This window comes from Heliangelus exortis, chromosome 1, assembly GCF_036169615.1.
Source record: "Heliangelus exortis chromosome 1, bHelExo1.hap1, whole genome shotgun sequence".
NCBI lineage: Eukaryota > Metazoa > Chordata > Aves > Apodiformes > Trochilidae > Heliangelus > Heliangelus exortis.
This window is the reverse complement of record NC_092422.1, coordinates 81,246,373-81,266,645: the sequence shown is the minus strand read 5'-3', so window position 1 is coordinate 81,266,645 and position 20,273 is coordinate 81,246,373. Positions and strand designations below refer to the sequence as shown.

The 20,273-nt window shown below is 36.4% G+C and overlaps 1 protein-coding gene across 20 annotated transcripts in view; it reads left to right on the top strand.

Moving 5' to 3' along the window:
* Positions 1 to 20,273, top strand: part of DMD (dystrophin) — a 1,120,784-nt gene that overhangs the window by 1,008,115 nt on the left and 92,396 nt on the right. The window lies entirely within an intron of this gene.

Genomic DNA, 20,273 nt, shown 5'->3' with positions numbered 1-20,273 from the left:
CATGGCAGGTTTTTGCAAAAGCAAAGAAAAAAAAACCATTCCAAATTGCAATTGTGAATGTGATACTATGAGGTTTTTTTAACAGTTATGTGTATAATTTATACTATGAATCCCTTTAGGGAGTGCACTTAGTAAAGACTGTAGCTAAGGAATGACAAGGGACAAATTAATCCCTGTGGACTATTCTTCTAGGTATTAGTTCCCAAATTAAGCTACTTTGTTTTGAGATTTACATTCAGAACAAATGAGGAAAATTTTTAAAAATCAATAATTTGGAAATACCTGCTGCTAATGCCTTAAACAGAGCAACTACAGAGAAACTAAGAAGTTTTAATACATTTTTTTTGTTTTTATCTTAGTTTTTTTATTATGAACAATATGTGCTTTGAGCTATTTATGCATAACTTCTGAAGGAAAAAGGTGATGCAGTCCCTGCAATAAAGACTGTAGTGCAAGTAACTGAAGCATGGTTATTTAATACATATATTCACATGGTTCCTCCTTATATTCCCAAAGCACTTTGCAAACTCTTGACTAGTGTCACTGAGGCCATCTGGTTACTGATGTCTCTTGCAGTGGCAATTGAGTCACAACTTCCACTGCAAGGTGAACTGCTAGAGCAGTCTCAGAACAAGCATTTGAGTCACACATGAAGAAAACTAAGTCTGTAGTGCAATGCAGAGGTACAGGTGTACCTGGCTATGTTGGTTTATGGTTGCGCTGAATTTGAAGACTTTCTGTTTGCGTTTTCGCTGTGGTAACTAAACAGCCACAAGGAAGCTGGAGAGCTCTGTCAAGGAGGAGAAGGAAATCTACAAGAGACAAATGCAGGCTGAGGCACTGGCACATCAGAGCCAGTACATGGCACTATTCTGAGGAAAAAGATTGCTTTTTTTCTCTTTTCCATTGACTGACTTGCCTTTATGGGAAGAGATGCCTCAGTGACTCTCGCTGTAGCCACAAAACACATTTCATGGTGTGCTTCCCACCTCTCCCTGTGCTGCTGACATCCAACAGCCAGGGGTAACTGCTGACTCATTTTGCTGATATGGTCAGTGGTGCTCTTGCTTTTTTCTTCCTCCTTTTTGGTGTTAACTTTGTTTCATCTCCATTCTAGGCCATTTGCACATTCAAAGGAACAAGTTTGTGTCATACCATTCACTGTAGAAAGTATCTTCATAGCCATAAACAGTTGTAACATTACTAGTTTAATTAAAACTTAGATTTAGCCACATCTTTTATAGAAGAGCTTGCTGCCCTTGAGTTGTAAAAGAAACCAGTCATGTTTTAAGAAGTCTTAGTGAGCTGTTACATCTATTCCCCTTCTCCAACTGTCCTCAGTTGTTTTTCTTCTCCTTTATTGTCATCCCTCTTTCATACTTACACTCAATTAAATTGTTTTCTGTACCATTTTGGCTTCCAAACTTAGCATATTCTTTATTCTTCGATTACTTTTCTGGCAATTATTTGTGTTCTAAAAGACCTTCTATGACGACTGAGCAGCTATAGGTAGCATTCTTTTAATATTCACTTTTTTTTTTTTGGTGATCAGTATAGAATATTGCCTCCCATGTTAACCACATTTACTACACATTTTACTGTGTTTCATGTTATCTCATTTTCCCTTATTGCCTGACTGTTTTATCTCATCATTTTCACATTTGCAATGACATAGTGCTTGAGAAATCCATAAATAAGGAGACACTTAACTGCTAAATCTTAAGCAGCAATAGTTAATAACTGGTAGGTATCTTCAAGCTTTGTGATTTTGTTGGTCAAAGTTCCACTTCTGTGCTGTTGATTAATCTATAGCAACTAGTTGCCTCTAAAGCTATCACTTCTATAATTTCCTTTTGACACTATTCACACCAATTATTTTTCCCAAATTGTATTGGTGTAGAAAGCATGGCTGTAGAAAATATAATTATCAACAGCGTGGAATCTTTTTCAGCTACTCCCAATTGCTGCCATTTTGTGGTTTCTTGGCCTACTCTCACCCTCATGAAAATTGTTGTCTACCAGCCTTGCACTAGCTGCTGCATTCTGGTGGATTTCCTACCTCTTTTTCATGTGCTTCTCTCTTTTTCTCAGTAAACTCAGGAATCAATATTAGTGTTTCCAGACAGGAGAAGTATCTTGGTTTCCAAAGCAGCAAGTGGACATTCTGCCTGGATACTGAGCAGTAACCCAGAGCTGATTTAAAATGTGTAGAATTGTTTAAAAGACATTTTATCTGACTTCTTTTTTTTTTTTTATTTTATTTTTTTTACTCTTCCTTTTCTCTCTCTGTATACTCCTTGTCTCTAGTGCAGGATTTAAAGGTTTATTAGATTAAAAAGGAGGGTAATATATATATAAAAAAAGGTTTCAGCTTAATCACTCCTGTTCTTTGAATGCCTTGATCCTAATCTTACTGGAGTGCAACCCAGAAAATGCAAAGGCAGAAGCAGGTACAGGCATGTCTGTGCTCTTTAATAATGTTTTAGATGTATTAGAATTTCTAAATTTAAGTTTTTAGGAAACAAAACAGGCAATTACTGTATGTCAGAAATCTGTAAAGCAAATGAAAAAAATTACACAGTGTGAAGACTACTGAATACTCATCAAAAGATGAAAAAAATCTCTCTAAAAGAATTCTAAAAAAGGCAGATAGTGAAGGTAGGGAGCCTGCAGATTTTGATGTTGTAATTCAGGTTAGATCACATCTTAGCTCACCCCTTGATGAAAGGGATCTTGTGTGTACATGCATACACAAGCACGTTCTTATCTTCCAGTCACCCAGATAGAAGAGCTATGCAGCAGCCCTAGATAGCGAAATCAAATGTCTGGTTTGGGTTTTGCAACACCAGAAGCATTTGGTTATAATGCATAAATCAATCCCTCTTTGCTGTCCATCCTCAAGGGGTGTGAGGGAACATTAAGTTCTCAGCAACAGTGTCCAAGGAGGAGTTAGACTGAAGTCTGCAACATACTTCCTTACTAAAAAATTTCAGTATTCCTACCATCGTGATGTGTCAAAATTTAGTAGTTTTTATTTCTGCAGCTGTATTAATCTTTGACATTATTCTTCCTTTGTATAACTGACTTGCCAGTTAATAGTGTCTGTCTTCTTACCCTCTTGCTGTGCCCATTCTTTTGAAGGATTTAAAAGGCTGCTGCAAAAATACAGTAGCCTTTCATCTCAGTACTTCCCACAAAGGGAGCCTTCCAAGTTATTTCCCAGCCAAGCTTATTTTCTTATACAGATTATTGCAGTTCACTGAACTTTGTCCTGCTGAGGACAAAGCTGGATTCTCAGGAGTATAGATTTGACTCCTTGAGAAGATCCATATGAGCATAGCCATATAAATTATCTATGCATTGAGCTAACTCTGAGGACTGTGCTTCTGCACTTTCTTACTGTTTTCCACAATATAGTTTCCAGTGAGTTATTTGGCTTGCATTGAATGTATCAGCTTTTGACATATATTTTTGTTAGTTATTGATTCTGCAGTCTTTCTGTACTTCACACTGGAGATCTGGTGGGCCAGTTTCTATAAACATACTTCTTTGTTGTCTTAATTTTTAATCTCCATTTTAATTGTTGTTTAACCATGCAGAATTTCAACATCCAAAAAAAAAAAAAACAACCTAAGAGCCCAGAGTTTTCACAGTAAAAGCAAACAGATTAAAGTCATGATTCCTTTATTTTTGTTCAAATTGGAGAGAAGATAAATGTATCTATCTGAATTAAATTCTATGAAGAGAAAAAGAAGCTAAGAATTGCTGTTCTGGTAAAATCACTCGGGTTAATTGTTTTACTGCAGAATGTAGGTAAGTAAGGGATGCAAAAGCAAGTAGGAAATATTTGTCAGATGGAGCAGAGAGAGAGATGGAGAACCATAAATAAATAATGTATGATTATGTATATGTAGTGACTGGGGATGTGAGCAAGCCATGAAAACCATCTGTATGGCTGACAGCTAACTTGTCTACCAAGCACCAAAAAGATATTATTTTGGCTTCTTAAAAGCACAGCTATTACAATGTTTTTCTGTCTTTCAGTTCTGATCTCTCCATTCCAAAATTGAAACTATTGTGAAGAAAAACTATAATACTTTTCAGTCTTTCCTTTGCATGATGTAAATTATGCTGTCTAATGTAAAAGCCTATATTAAATATCTGGTATTTCTTAGAGGTTTTTCCAAGGGCAGTTTTTGTTTATCGTTTGTAGGGCTGTGAAGCCTTGGTTCCAAAACTTGTCACAAAAATTTAAACTCGGAGTGTAAATAAATGAGAAATCTTGAGCCTTTAACTACCTTTAAAATGGAAGTGGAGGTCATAAACAGATGTGTTCCCGCTGACTGAGCAGGAGCACTCCAGGAAGATTCAGTGGGTCTGCTCTTCCTTACCATCTGTCAGCAGGGAGTTACTGCCCTCACATGTAAAGTAACTGAAGGGGATTTAATTTGTTTTGAAATGAATTACAAGTGCTTAGCAGCAATTTTATCATATCCAAGCTGGTGCAGAGACTGGGGGCAGGGCTGTAGGCTCTCAGCAGGGGCAGTAACCAAGGGATGGTTAGGGTGCTTTCTGTGTCTGCTGTAGGGGGCAGAGAGCACCTTCCTCAGACACCTACACACCACTAACAGAACTTGGTCCCCTTGACAGGACAGTGTTCCTCTTTGAGTAGACAGTAAATTCCTTAAGCTTTGTTGTCAAATTCATTCAGTATAAAAATTTTGGCCAGTGTATAGAGTTAAGCATTACAGAGAGATTAATTAGTGCAAGTTAAATCTTAAAATGTGTTACGCAGGTAATGTTAATTGTTCAGTTTAGTAATGAGATGGATAGCAGAATTTGAGATGGGATCTAACTTCCCTATTTTCCTAATTAAAATAAATGTATCAACATTTTAAAGTCATTATACCCAGCTACTCATTTTCCAACTCTGGGGCTAGGAGAGTAATAAATGAATGATTTCTATAGGAATTAATGTGAAAAGTAAACTTTTTATACTGCACTGCTCTTGTAGATTTATGGAATACAATTACATAACCTCATATTATAGTTGTAGGTGAAATCACTACCTGTGTTGTAAGCTGAATGTGATTTTTGCTTGAATTTTACTTTTTAATTCATTTCTATTTGCTTTGTTTTACTTCCAATTGTGAAAAGTAGCTTGACTGTGTAACAAATTATCAAAAATTTAAAAATTAACATAGACAATATAAGTTTTGCAAAGCTGAATGACATAGATACAATATGGCCCTATTTTATACAGTATATGCCAAACCTTCCATTAAAAACTAGTTTTTACAGCTGCTCCTGATAGCTAAAGTTTATTGCCATTATACTTCAAGCCCATGTTTTAAACATTGTGTGCTTAATGAGCAGGATTCAAAAATAGGAATTATGTTTCATTTCCACTGGAATGCTTTGAACTTGAAAAGATTAGACATATTAAGAGGAAAAATAGAAAGATTTGCCTGTCAGACTTTTCTTTTTTTAAAGATCAATTACATACTTAATTTAGATGACAGACAAAGAGAAGACAGCTTCTGATGACTGTCCAATGAAATCGGGGGAGTGGGAAACAATATCTCAGATTTTTTTTATATATTCTTGTTACACCAAGAAGTCTCATAATTCCTTTGTTTCCTCTGAAGACTGACAGCTGCTTCAAAACAGTGCTTTCCACATCCATCGTCTTCACTGCTCTTGATTCAGTGTCTTTTCTGATGCAGCTTGCTTTGCAAATAAGCAGGCAAACTGTTTCCCCATTCCATGCAGGAGAAAAAAATTCACCCAGATAATGAGACAGTCAGCATTAAAGTGATACCTACCGTGCTTTTTTTTCTTCTTCTTCATGATCTTCTCAGTTACTGTACAGCAGGACTATATTTAATGTTTATGCATTTTAAGATGTATTTCATGCAAATGTCATGGAGATGGACATATATGACACATATGAGTTACATCAGTGGCTGTTATTTGCTGTGGATGCACAGACTTTGGTAGGCTGTGTAATGCTCTGGTGTTGGCACCTAGGGCAATGCAACAATCAAGAGAAGACTGAGAATGCAATAATCTGACATAGCAGCTGTGCTGCTTCTGTTTCTCAAAGTGGTCTGTCTGTCAGGGCAAGGTCAGCTTTTTTCCTGGATTGACTTTTTTTTCCAAAATTAACCCACTGAAGCTGCTGAATCTCTCTTGTGTTTATTTTTCCTCTGACCTTCTAAGATGCAAGTTCTTCTACAGACTGCAATGAGTTCCTATTTTTCAAAATATTCTCCACCTATCTTGGCACATTTCTAGTCCTGAGTGATTTGTTTAGTTTTCACTTACTGAATTACAACTATGGATTATTTGACCCATTTTTCTCCTTATTGAATCTCAGTTATTTCTGTTGTTGGTTTCTTCTTGTCTGACAATAGCTGCAATCAGTTCTGTGTTGCATATCAGTTCTGTGATGTCCTTATCTTTAGGCCTTCCATCCCAACAATTAATTTGTCTGTCTATCATGCTTAATGGTCATAGATTCTTTGGGAAACATGAAATTAATTAACTGAGAACTGAATAAATGTCAGTAAGATTATAGTAGACTTAAGTAAAGATTCCAACCAATGGGTTAAGAATGATCGAATCATCTGTGTTCATTTTGCTTACTTCTTGTTTTCTGTTTTAAAGGTTGAAGTTTATGAGATAAATTACAATTTCAAATATGATGTATAGGCCTGGCAGCCTCTTGCATGCTACATATTTGCTTTGAATTTCAAGCATTCATCACATACATTTTTATATCAGGAAATCTATGGCTAGATAATTCAAGAAAAACAAACCGTAAAAAAAATGCATCACAACATCTCTGAATAAATTGCTTTTCATACAAATAGTTTTGATGAGACAAGCATTCATGGGTTTTTTTTTCCATGGCAATTGAGCTCAGAAATGAGATTATGGTAAAACACAACAGACTGTCATTATCAAGTAGCACTCCTTATATAACCAGCCCAGCACAGACACCAAATGGGAGTTTAGAGCCTACTGAGTAGAGTAGTACGTAGAGGTCAAACTTTGCTACCTAACACCTTCTCATTCTGTGTCTAGATCCTCCCTCTTTTTTCTCCATCAGGGCCAATGTTTGTATGAATGCTGTATGTGTTAGGTTGGAGGGTTGAGGAGGGCACAAACTCAACACAGCAATAAATTACTAAGAGTGCTGGTTGCTGTAAATATGTGCAAAGTTGTTAGTGTGAGTCTTATTTTTCTCTTCTCCTTGCTTCACGATGTGAGCTTACATGCTAATATGTTACTTTGTATGGTAAATTACTGTATGGGGATTAACATTCACATTTGCATTCTCTTAAAATAAATAACAGCTATAAAGAAAATCTGAATATCTAAACCCACAATAGTTCAGTCTTATTTGGGTATTTTGTATTTATCTAGACATCTGCTAGAATTTTTTCTTATTTTAACATTTAAGTAGAAAAAAAAGCTTTAGATATCTAGATTGCCTTTTGAATTTCAATATGTACCTGACTCCTATTTTTCCTTTTCAAGATGCTTTTTCTGTTCACTACCGCAGAGCTAACCCAGGAGCAAAAGGACTAAGATACATTTTTCTGTGCTGTGTTTTTCACAAAGTTAGCTATATATTTTTGCTTGAAAGTTGTATTATTGGAGAAAATTTTGTAAAACTTAATGCTTGAGGGTCATGACATTCTACATGAACCATACTAAGAAAAACTGATAGAGAGAGAAGTTACAGGCATGGAGTTAAAAGTTAAAGGACTAGCTAGAAAACTATTGTGTTTGATTTGGGAACAGATGACTTCATACATACATCTCAATTAAACCATCAACATGAAACATCATGTTAAGATTTTAATCACAGCTCAAGGCATTTCTAGTTGAGACATGGGTGTAATACTTTGTTCATAAGTTGGAGACACCTTTGCAGCAGGAAATAGGCCATAATAATCTCAAAGAGATGCAAGTTAAAGTCTTAGAAGTATATGATGCAAGTATATGGTCTTAGAAATGTATTGGGTTTGGTCCAGTGTTTTAGCTGTTGTGACCTGAAAATAGGAAATAATCAAATACAAGGAAGACCTGACTTAAGATGTCCCTGCTCACTGTAGCAGGGTTCAAGTGGATGACCTTTGAAAATTCCCTTCTGACCCAAGCCATTCTATGATTCTAAATAAAAATTAAAGTATTATGTTTCAAGTTAATAAAAATACTAAACTTCTGTTTTCAAGCAGTATTTTTCAATGCGCAATCTGCCATTCTGAAGGTTCTATAAGCAAACTGACATACATTTTAGCATTGTAAAGAATGTGACAAAAAGATACCAGATTTTACTGCATATAGAAGCACAGAAAAGCTGCACCCTCATTAGAAAACCAGGAACTGCATATGTCCTCCTAGATCAGTGATTTTTATCTACCATTTCATCTTTAATTTAACTCTGCTTAATTGCATTCAGCTTAGGACTTCATCAATAGCATCAATAGCAATGCTGTTGGCTGACCTCCCCTAAACATAGAAAACAGAAAAAGTTAAAGCAATTGAAAATGCTGCTAGATGCTAGCAACAGCAGCAGCAGTAGTAAAAAGATTATAAGATTATAGCCATAGAGAAGACTGTAAATGTCCCTAAGGAAATCTGTGTATAATTTAGTTTCTGGTATAACCATAGAGATAACAGCAATATGATGGAAACTCATAGGCAAATCTTCTCTCAACTGAAAATTCCCTTGAAAGTTTAAAAATGCAGATTTGATAGGAATATTAAGCTTAAGCAACAAATTATATGCACATATATACATTCTATTACTGCTGGAACTACCTCTGCCCAAACAGTTAAGGAATGATTTTGAAAGTGTTTAAAGCAAAATTCCTGTCAGGGAGGACTTTTTTAGCCATTTTTTCTGAGAATCCCTGGGATCTATAAGTCGTATGCTGACAGATAAACGTGATTAAAAAGCTAAACTTAGGAGTGTTCTGAAGTAAACAAGCCTACATTTATGATAGGTTTTCTTACATCTTAATTACAATTTTGCATGTCATTAATTTGCATTTCATCCAGCTTTGTGTTTAAAAGCATTCTCTGCTTCCATTTTATCACCAGCTCCAGTCATACTGTGGTTGCCAGTTTTACTGAGCATATTTCATTAGTATGGGAGAAGTTCTAATGTGAAATATGTCTGGGATTTTTTATCAGCTTTTAGCTATAGCAGTGATGTTCAATTATTTTTATTGCTGTGTTTTGCTCTATCTTGACTATCAGATCATGGAATACCAGAAGTTTGCTTTCACAACACAATGTTGATATTCAGTCTTTGTGAGACAGTGCTAGTCCCAAGTTCATCTGAAAATCATTCTGAATTAAGCAGTTTAGAGCATAAAGCTGAACCCTGCAGCTGAACTGTATGCAGAGATATTCAGTATCCCAAACCTATAGCATTTTAGGTATTTTTTTAGACCCAATACTCACAATGATAGTTTCAGTAGGTACAGAGAGCATGCATTCATAATTTAAAAATGACTGTATGCTTTGTGAAAAGAAACCCTATGATTTTCATAATTGCCTTTGATGTGAAGCACAAAAGAAAAGCTGACTCCTAGTGACAGCCATATTCAGTACTTTCAGAGATGTCTGAAAAGCACATTAGACAGCCCTGACTTTTGTTTTTTCTAGATGATATCTTTATTTTGAAGCATTCCTAAACTAAACTTATACCAACTATACACCTGAATGATCTTCAGTTTCAATGTTGGGGTGTTGTTGAACATTATTTAGAAATCGCTTAAAAAAAAAAAAAGTGAAGGAATATTCATCCAACAACAGACCATATGGTCTGGCCACCACAAATGAAAGCATATTCATCAAGCTGATGCTGTACTAATATGCAGCAGTAACAACTCAGAAGCAAAGGGTTCATCACAGTGAGGGAAATAGCATTTAGAGACATGTTTGAAGGAGAAAATTCTTCTCTGAAACAAGTTTCTCTTGAGGTCAGAGCAAGTTTCTTGATCAGGTACAGATAGTTTCAAAACAAGAAACTGGAAGAGTGACATTTAGAACATCAAATAGCTGAATGTTAGAGAGCAAGCCTATTTGCTAAACTTCAGTCCTTTAGACATCAGGAGCATATCAAAATGTCTTGTTTAAGACTTTTGATTTCCAGTGATACATTGTCTTTGAAGCTTATCTGTGACTTCTTTCCTTACATGGGAATCATTTTCTTTGGGACTGTCCTTGATAAAATCAAAAAAATCTCCCCTCTGAGACTGTTCAATATCCAGAACATTGCCCTCCTTTTTCCTGGAATTCATGTCTATTTCCAGTCTGGGGTTTTTTTGGTTTTTTTTTTCTTATGCAGTATTTTCTAGCTTCAATACCCTTTTCTGACTAAAACAGCTCTTAATAAGGTCACTAACAATTTCCTGTTGTCCAACTCCAATCTCTAACTGTTCACATTCTTCTAGGTCATTCCACCACTTTCAACAAACTGTGTTTCCGCTTGTCCTTTCTTTTCTTCTCTTAGCTTGTTGTCAGGGTCTGCTTTGTCATACTTTAACACTCACTTTTTCTGCATCTTCCCCTTGCTCTCTAATGCTCCCTCTGCAGAGCCAACACTGCCCCCAGCCCATCACCTTCCTTAGCCTGTTTTCACTTTGCAATGCTTTCAGTTTTCAGTCCCTGGGCATATCCCAATAGCAGCTCCAGCACCTCCCCTTTCAGGGTTTTGTTTCATTTGGTTGTACTCATGCTGTCTAAATCACAGAATCATAAAAAGGTTTGGGTTGGAAGAGACCTTAAAGATCACCCCGTTCCAACCCCGCTGCCATGGGCAGGGACACCTCTCACCAGACCAGGTTGGTCAAGGCCCCATCCAACCTGGCCTTGAACACTTCTGGGGGGGGCAGCCACAACCTCCCTGGGTGACCTGTTGATGGCAATTTTTTTTTCCTGTTTTCTCTACAGCATTCCCCACTAGGCAGTTAAGTCCCCAGCTCAAAAAGGCTAGAATAGATTCTTGCAAACCTTAGTGTTTCTCTGTTGACATTTACACTATTTTATGCAATGTTACTCTTCATCGTCTACCTTTCCTTTCAGTCTCCTCTGTGCCCTTGATGCCTACTGACACATTTAGTATTGCTTATTCTTAAAATATTTAATCTTCTTTTCCTGCACCAAAAAAAGTATATTATGTCTTTCCAATTCCTCTTAAAATTTTCATCATTTTCTGAGATTTTTACCTAGTACTCAGTCACTGTGATATGAAGTAATCTAATTCAGCTTCTGCCTTTACTTGCTCATTAGAAGATTGTGTTCACTGCATTACCAGTACTCACAAAATTAAAAATAGCCCAGAGTACTTCATTGCATCAATGCTGAAATAAGTGAGAATCAGAAGTTGTAACACTTTTGCTCTTTCTGTCACCTGACTTGGGTACATATTTTAGCAACTTTTTTTTGTTTCTTTCTTTACACACCACTGTACTGATTTTAATATACCACTGCACAGAAGGCAGATAATTTTAATATTCTACCTGTTCATGTAGATAAAAAGAGAATTTTAAATACTAACAGAAGTATTCCTTTCCAGTTTTCTGACCTGTCTTGAAGATGACTGGGGTGATCTAGACCCCACAGTAGTCCCACGGTAGTACCAGCAGAACTCTTTTAACTTATTCTCCCTTAACTCTTTGTCCATCAGTGTTGACAGGGTCTGACATTGCCCATGAATGAAATACCAGAAATGCCATTTTGCTGTATGAGGAGCCTGGATATTGAACCATAAGCTAATTGTCTCGGTAATTAGGTCTACTAGCAATTTTCTGGGAGATGATTATCTCAAATTCTCTTCTCCATTTCTGATGCATTCCATTAATTCCATAAGTTCTAAACGTTTGTAGGTTCACAGTATTGGGAAGCTACCTGCCTTAGTTTACAGTGTCAGTTTGTTAATGCACATCATCTCCATATTTGTTAAATACTGTTGGCTTCTGACTCCCTCCAAATTCCAACTAGTTACTAAAATTTTTCCTGAGTGCAAGAGGGTCTCTCTGCCTCTTGTTCTGAGAGAATATACCACTGGGCAAGGTACTGTAGAAATATGAATTAGACCTGACTTTCAAGAGGAACAGGCTACGTCATGGCTGCCTTTCACACAAGGCACATCTCCATTCTGCAGTAGCACATAAGCACATCAGGATTCTGAACAGAAATTTTAATCAGTGGTTGATATTTGCCTTTTCAACATAAAGCCCTGCTCTGAACACCCCTCTGATGTGAGTAATGGATGCTCAGAGAAATAGGTCTTGGATGAGAACATTGTTCAGTGGTCATCCAGTGATCCCTGCATAAACCAAGCAGAAAGAAGGAAACAAGTTCTGAGTAAATGCATCACTGGCAAAAAAATTAACACTTAAAATCAGATGTGATAGACACAATCATTTTTGACCAAATCTATGTTTCTGCTTTATTTCTCTTTTGTACCATACAAAGAAATTCCAGACATCTAGAGTGGAGGGCTGTATGTAAGTGCAGTAAGCCAGGATATTTTAATCTAGTACAATAGCAGTAGACCAAGAGAGGGTTTCATACTAATGCTGCTGGAAGAAAGTTTGACTACCCATTAAACCATGGTCTCTCATAAAAGAGAATTCAGAAAAATGTTTTAGCAGCTATTTCTCCTCCCACCTGTCACATTTCCAGTGACCTTACACAGAAATAGTGATGCAGCATAAAGGCAAATCAAGTTCTTCACCCATTCTGCTCTTCACAAGAGAAGGCAAGTATCCTTTCTGTGCATAAAGCTTGAAATACAGTGAATCTCAACTCTAAATTAGGTTCTCTAAAGATTAGTACAATGGAGATCCTTAATAATAACAATTAGTTGGATATTGTACTCTTGGCAGCTGCTTGTGGTGCTTTTCACTGCAGTATGCCTTCCTCATTGCAGTCAGTACTACTGACATGCCTTTAGCAACATAGCACCTTCTTTAGATGTTCAAACATTTCCCCAAAATTAGAAATGGTAATTGCAATTCTTTTCTTTTTTCATGAGAAATGATTGAGCTCATGATCTGCATGACCTGGTGCATTACAGAAGAGATTACCACTGCTATCTGTGGTGTTTTTCTAGACATCATCAACTTGACTGAGAACAAGTCACAGCAATACCACATCAACCCAAACTAGAATCATATCCTAGCACCCATTCAATTTCTTGTTCTCAGCTTGTATTTTTAAATTTTGAAAAATACAAACTGTTCTTCTGAGCAAGTATTTCTCTGGAAGTTATTTTTTTTTTCCCTGTAGCCTTCACAGTTGTATTTCCCCATTCCTGGAACCAGCTCTCATTTAGCATGGGTCAATCACAGTTCTAAGCTCTGCTGTGCCTTCCTCCTATATTGTCAGCCTCAGAGACTTCTTTATTCCACCTTGGTATTAGAAGGAGAGCCTACTTTCAACTCCAAGTCGAGTGATGGTTGTATTATTCCAAAGCTGCTTTTGAAAAAAAAGAAGTTTTAAAAAAATCCTCATCAGTGGTAATTAATTTTGACAGTGTGGGCTTTGTAGCAATTCACAAACCTGTACTTTGTGCATCAGCATTCCTTATTATTCTAATTAAAGTGGAACATTGTGCCCTCGCCAGTCATTAATGGGTTTTTATTTTGTAAATGACATTTGCAAAAGTTAAAACGGGCAGTTCCTATGAAGTCCACAGGCAAGAGCGTTAAAATTAGCATCACCATAGCAACAGTCTTCCATCATTAGTATTCAGGGCAACAGCGAATGTTTTGTTGTGCTTTTGTTTCAAAAAAAGGAAAAAAAAAGGGGGGTTTCTTTACTTGTCCTTCATAAATAGGCTCGAACCTATGCATTTCAGGTAAAATTATTATTATATTAATTGTTAAGTCACTGTTCTAGCATTTCCCAGTGTTTTGAGGTATTTGTTTTTCAGGACAGAGGGTGAATTTCACAGTCTCTACAGCTGTGTGTGTCTAACTTCCTGAGTGACATTTATTCACTGCCTTCCTACTGCTCTGCAGCACAGTTTTATATGAAGTCTGTCAATTCTACTCAAGAAACTGTACCAAGCAGGGGACTCTGCTGAGATTCTTTTAAAGATTCATGCATGGTAAAACATGGTCCCATTAAGTGGAGTGTGCATCTGCTCAGTGCTGGGTTTTGATGTTTAAATGATGCTATTTATATACTCTTATTTTTATTTTTTCCTTCTCAAGAATTGGAATGTAAGTGCAGACATCATCCCCAGTGAAACAATATTCAAATACCATCTTGTCTCACACAATTTAGAATTGAGGAGAGAAGAGAAGGGTGCTCCCCTTATGGGAAACCAATGTAGATTATGACTGTACTCCAGTGTCCTTTATTGGAAGAGGTGATTCTGGCTATATTTTTTTTTTCCTAAAACTTTAAAGCAGACATATTTGTCTGAGAGCTTATTGCAGCAGTACTTTGCAGTTCAAGAAACAGCACCACATCCCCTAGTTTGAGGCATCCTGTCTGCATGTGTCTTCTGAAAGCAAAAGCATGCAGTCAGTACAGGAGAAGCAATGGCTGTCCTGTAGAAACAAATATTTTTCTGTGCAGACAGACAGGGGCTAAGAAGAGAAAAGCAAGGTGAAAAATACTGAAGAAAGTAGATGCTGAGTAGTGTGAGGTCAGCAAGACTACTGCTGTCTCAATTTGGTATATTCTGGCTTTTCAGGATTAAGCACAGATCTGAAGTAACTGAATGTTCTCTAGCATTATGTCTCTGGGTTTTAATTTGGCACGGGAAGGTCCTTTCTTTCCTCTTTATCTTAAAATACTTCACTTTGCAGGGTTTTTTGCAAGAGAATAATCTCTAATGAGTAAACACATTTTAGTGCATTGCAAAAGCTGGGGCTGTAATCCATTCTATGAGAGATATTCCTGTATTTTAATAAGCAGAGCACATTTTCATACAGTGATTTTCTTTCTAGTATCTGCCCAGGTAGCAGTGATTAATTTTTCAGCTAGTAAGATCTGTAGAATTGAAAAACCTGTAAAAAATGCAAATACATATATATCTAAAGAATATGACTCCTGGGTTAACTAAAAACGATCTATCTATGGGGTTTGACCAATGACATCTGGTGCTTGGCACTTGGAGAGCTTTAACAGAGAAGGGGACTGCAGTAATGCTGAGATTCTGAAACATCTACATATGTGTTCATTTGTTCAGCTGCTAATTTTGTTCCTTTTAGAGAAGTACATTTTTGCTTGGTCATGTTAATTTTCCCCCTGTGCTGATTCATGCTTTTTTCCTTTTTAGTTGCTTGTCAGATGCTTTCTTGGAGATTCAGCATGCTAAAGCAGTTAATTTTCTCTCTTTTAGACTTCCATCTCCTATTGCAGTGAAGATACTTACTAACTGAACTGTAATATTTTGAAGAATTTTGCCATTTGATCTTCTAAGATAAATTCAGTGGTGAAATGAAGCATCGTAAAAACTGAATAACTTTCACTGAATCTAGAATTCAGTGTTCATTTAGCTAAAAGGTTTCATTCCTAGCATGCTATTTAAGAAAGCTTCTCTGTAATGCAATTTGAGTAAATTCAGTAGTCGTTTCTTGCAGTGCTGCATCTTATAATTATCAAATAAATAACCTAGGGTGTTTTTAAATCAACTTTGGAGAGCTTTTTAGTTTATTAGCTCTTTACAAGCATTAACCTATATCATCATTAGAAAGATTTACCTAAATTGCAAGGATTTCATAGCCTTGCTTATTATAGTAATGACAGACAGGATAGCCAATTTTTGGAAGGATTGGTGACAGGCTACTCTTTTCCTCTCCAAACTCCATTCATTCATTCGTTCATGGAGAGACCCTTGAACAGTGTGTGACAAATGAGGGGAAACTGACTTTCAAATTTATTCAAAAAACACCGTAGCTACTTTGTTTGCCAAAATGTACACATGTATGCTTTCTACTTATGTGACTTTGAAAAAAATACTGAAGCTGTTCTTCATTAAAGATGTTTCTGCATTTGGTCTAGAAATAGAGGAGGAGCGAGATGCATGTCTGTGAGTATAGATTTCAGATATGCTATGGAAGTTGCAGATTTCCTGTTTAAAGAATGAACTCTGGAAGCAGAAATAAGCAAAACTTTGTTTTGTATCTTAATCTTCAAAATCATACCCAGAATCAACCTACAGAAACCCTGGTGAGTAGAAATATGTGGTTTGCAGCTGTTCTCCTGAGTGTAACAGACTATGTATTTTGTAGCTGGAAATGTCAATGATTGCAGGAATAAAAAATAAAACCCAGAACTAGTAAACCTAAAGCACATTTTTATTTCTCCATCTATAAATTTTTAGTGCAAGTAATTTGGAATAGAGTCATCCTGAAATTTTACATCAGTATTTAGAAAGGAATTTCTTCCAGATTGCTGACAATGAGAGCATTTTAGCCACTAGGGCCCTGTTGTTGAAAAGCATCTTTTCCTTTATGCTTCAGTCTACTTGAAGTATCACCTGAAAAATTGGAGTTAGAAAAGTGATTCCCAAAGATCTCTGGTGAGCTCACCACCATTTCCAAATATTGGTTTAAACTTGAGTTCTGAACTGAGAAGTTTTGACATAAACCATCACTAGAAGCATAAACACAATACATCAAGAGATTATCTTTCTGTCCACAGGCACACTGACATAATTTATTCTTTTAATTACTACTTGTTAATTGAAGTGCTTATTCTTCTAGTACTGCTGTGACATTAGTGAACCATTTAAAGCCCTTTGCAGACTGCTCAGTTGCAGCTGGAGTTCTATATCTTCATATTTAACCAGTGGTTCCTCATTCATCTGCTTTTCCACTTTTAATTGTTCTGTAGCACAAAAGCAACGAAGGCTTTACTGATACAATCATTACATGTTAGTGCTTACTTTCACAGGCTATTATTTCTTCTCCTCTTTCTAGTTGGAGGAGGAAATAAATGTTTATTCACACTCCAACAATCTTGAAATGAGCAATTCTCACAGACAATTCTGCTTTATGGTGGGAGCAGTTAGGCTCCTGTCATACATACATGTCAGAAGGTTGGAAATGAAATTTGATTTCTGTGCAGAAAGCAGATTTGGTCATTGATTTCAGCAAAGTTACCTCTTATTTTTTAACAGCATAAAAGGGATCAGAATCTGGCTCTGAGCATTTCCTCTCATGTATCATGTTTTTTCACATCAGTGCCCAAAGTATTGTGGAATAAACCATTGCTGCTGGCAAAACACAAATCTCTGTCCCTACAGTTTTCATTTGAGAAAATGGAGCTCGAAACCGTCAGCGCTGCTTTGCTCTGGGGCATTTGTTCACTATACTAGAAATAAGGAGTGGAAAAGAGTCTATCAGCATGAATCCTTTAGCAAACTCATCTGTGTGGATATGCCCACATTGTGTAGACTCACAATAGTCCCCCTCTTCAGTTTGCATCAAGTCAGCCAGTGGGACTCCTTTCTCCTGTGCCAGTACCTTCTTTTTTTTTTTTGGTCACTGAATTCTATTTTTAACACCTGGACACCTCCCAAACAATATAGCTTTGTTACACGTTTTTTAAAGTACTTACCAACATTTTCCCACAGTCTTATAAACTCAAATTTCTGCTGACTTTCTGACTCTTTCTGACTCTTACTCACTCTTGCTTTTTCTTTCTGTTGTGCGCAAGTTCATTTTCTACAAATATTCGTTTAAAGTCCTGAGAACCCAATATTGCCCTGTCATTTCCAGACTGAAATTCTGTTAATCTATTTTCCCAATTCTGCAGCAAGTTTCAGGGACACCAACAAAGCTCCCTCACTGTCTCACCTTGCCTGGTCTTGTTACATCGTGCAGATTTTCCGCTTTCCTCAGTTCTGTTTACTAGATCCTCCCAATTATTGTTAGACATTTACACCCACACAGCTTCCTTAAGAAAAGCCTAAGTCAAACCTTTCCTCTTCTTTGTGGAGAAGTTAGACAGAAGATACAATCAACCAAAACAAAAATCTAGAAAAACTGCCTCCTACTTTGTTCTCTATATTTTTAGTTTTCCTGGGTAATATGCTTGCTAAGATCTTTCTTCTCAGCTCAGCCCTCTGCAAGGCACAGTACTCACCAAAACCACAGCTCAAATATATTCTAATTTATATTCTTCAGGTCTTTTTGCCACTTTCTTGAAGTGGGATGTGATGTGCCCCACATAAGAGCATTTACCTGCCTTTTTTTGTTGTTAAGAATTGTCCTGAATTATAAAGAATTTTCCTTTTGTATTGACTCAGAAAGTAACGTATGTGCTGATGAATAATAAGTTAATTTCCTTAGTGAGTGTATAATAATTTATTACTTTTTTTCATGGTAAAAAAATGTATTATTTTTTTTTTCACTGTAAGCTGTTCCTAAGTGTAATGTGTACCAACACACCTTGACCTAACAGATTTCCATTCCATATGAGACCAAACAGGTGGCAACCCCCAATCAGTGCCTTCTGATCACTGAGCAGCTTTGATCTACCTAATGTATAATAAATAACATTCTGCATTTTAATCATCTCGCTGCTTTAATATCACTTGTGTTGTGAAGTCTTCTTTCCAAAAACCCATCTTGACTTTGTTGATCTTTTTTTTTAACTGGATTATTTTGATCATTTATTTATTTCAACAAATCTACAAGTACACAGATGATATACTAGCTGGAAGTTATTATACTATATACTCACCATTTCCCTATCCACCTTTGTCCTATTGCTTTGCAAATCTTTCACTCTTTTTTTAATTTTTTTTTTTTAATCTCTCAGCAAGAGACTTGTCCACATGATCTTTTTGGGTTAGGATACTGGCTGATGGAAAATCCAGTTAGGGATAAAGTTTCCTAGTTTTTACGTGTATGCTTTACTCTACAGCTGCATTATGCACTTAGGCTCCAATACAGACCACAAAAAAGTGCTGTTGTGTTTTTAGCAATTTAGCGCTTATATTACTATTTAAATTCCCTGTGCTTAATTCTGGTCAGTCTGAGTTTATCAAGGCAGGAAGGATTAGATCAAACCATACTTATTAAAAAAGCGTTATTGAAACCAATAATATTTACACAGTAAATGAAAATGCAATAACAGTAGCATAGAATAGTGCTGTATTGCTTATGTGTGGGTATTTTTTTTCAGACTATGTGATTTATCTTGAATTTACTGAAACCCACTGCTAAATTTCTCAGCAAATTATGTAATGTCAAACTTAGTACTTTCTTAATGTTGAGTTAGAAAGAGGAAAACTGTAGAGTAGATACTAAAATTGTTCTGGAAAGGGTATTTAAAATTACCTTCTTAATTGTAAACGACACAAAAAGACCAAGTAGAAAAACAGAATTTCAGCATAATGACCTAAATCAAGAAAATAAGAATTGTCTTTTTCAATGTTGGAGCTGGTGGCTGGAACTGATTTATATAAACTGTGCCCATCAAGGAACAAGCAAACCCATGAAATTAAAAATCCATCAAATTGTTTCCAGTGAGAGAATGGGACAGTCTGCCAATGTGAGAACAACCTGTATTCGCTAAGGAATGCAGCCAAAATTTTGTTTGGAAGTAAAATTCAGTTCAGTATGTAGTATGCAATGCACTTGAAGGGTGAGAGGAATGTCATTGCATACTATGTTTTTGCAGTTTACAAACTTGGCAAGATGCTGTAGCATATGTAAATACAGATAAGGCTGAGAGAGAGCAGATGAGTATTCTTCTAAGCCCTACCTTTTACCAGTTTCTTATAGAAATTGCTACCTAAACCATTCCTTTGTATGCAATGAGACTGCTAGAAAGAAATGCCATGAAATGCCAACTGCTTTGCTGGTATGCATTGGATGTGCTTCTTCAGTTAGTTACCTCTGCCAAAAATTGTCCTAGCTTACAAAGTTTTTGAGTGGAAGTAATAAGTTTCCTTAGAAATACTGGCTGCTGCAAAAGTTGGAACTTGCATCTAGAGCATTCAGCACATTTTAAAAGAAATTATTATATGGCTGCTCTTCATTGGTGCTGATTGGTTTTGTCAAATCAGTTGCTTTCTGGATAGAAAATCCTCTACTTAAAAATAGTTTGGTTACCAGCTAATTTATTTGGTAGAGTTATCAAGAAAGCTTGAGGGTTGAGCACAGCAAAACACTTGTGACTATACTTAAAATCAAAGGTATTTGTGCTGATCTAGAAGTCTTTTGGTTCCCCCAGTGCAAGGAGATGTTTTTGCCCTTTAATGTGATGGATTT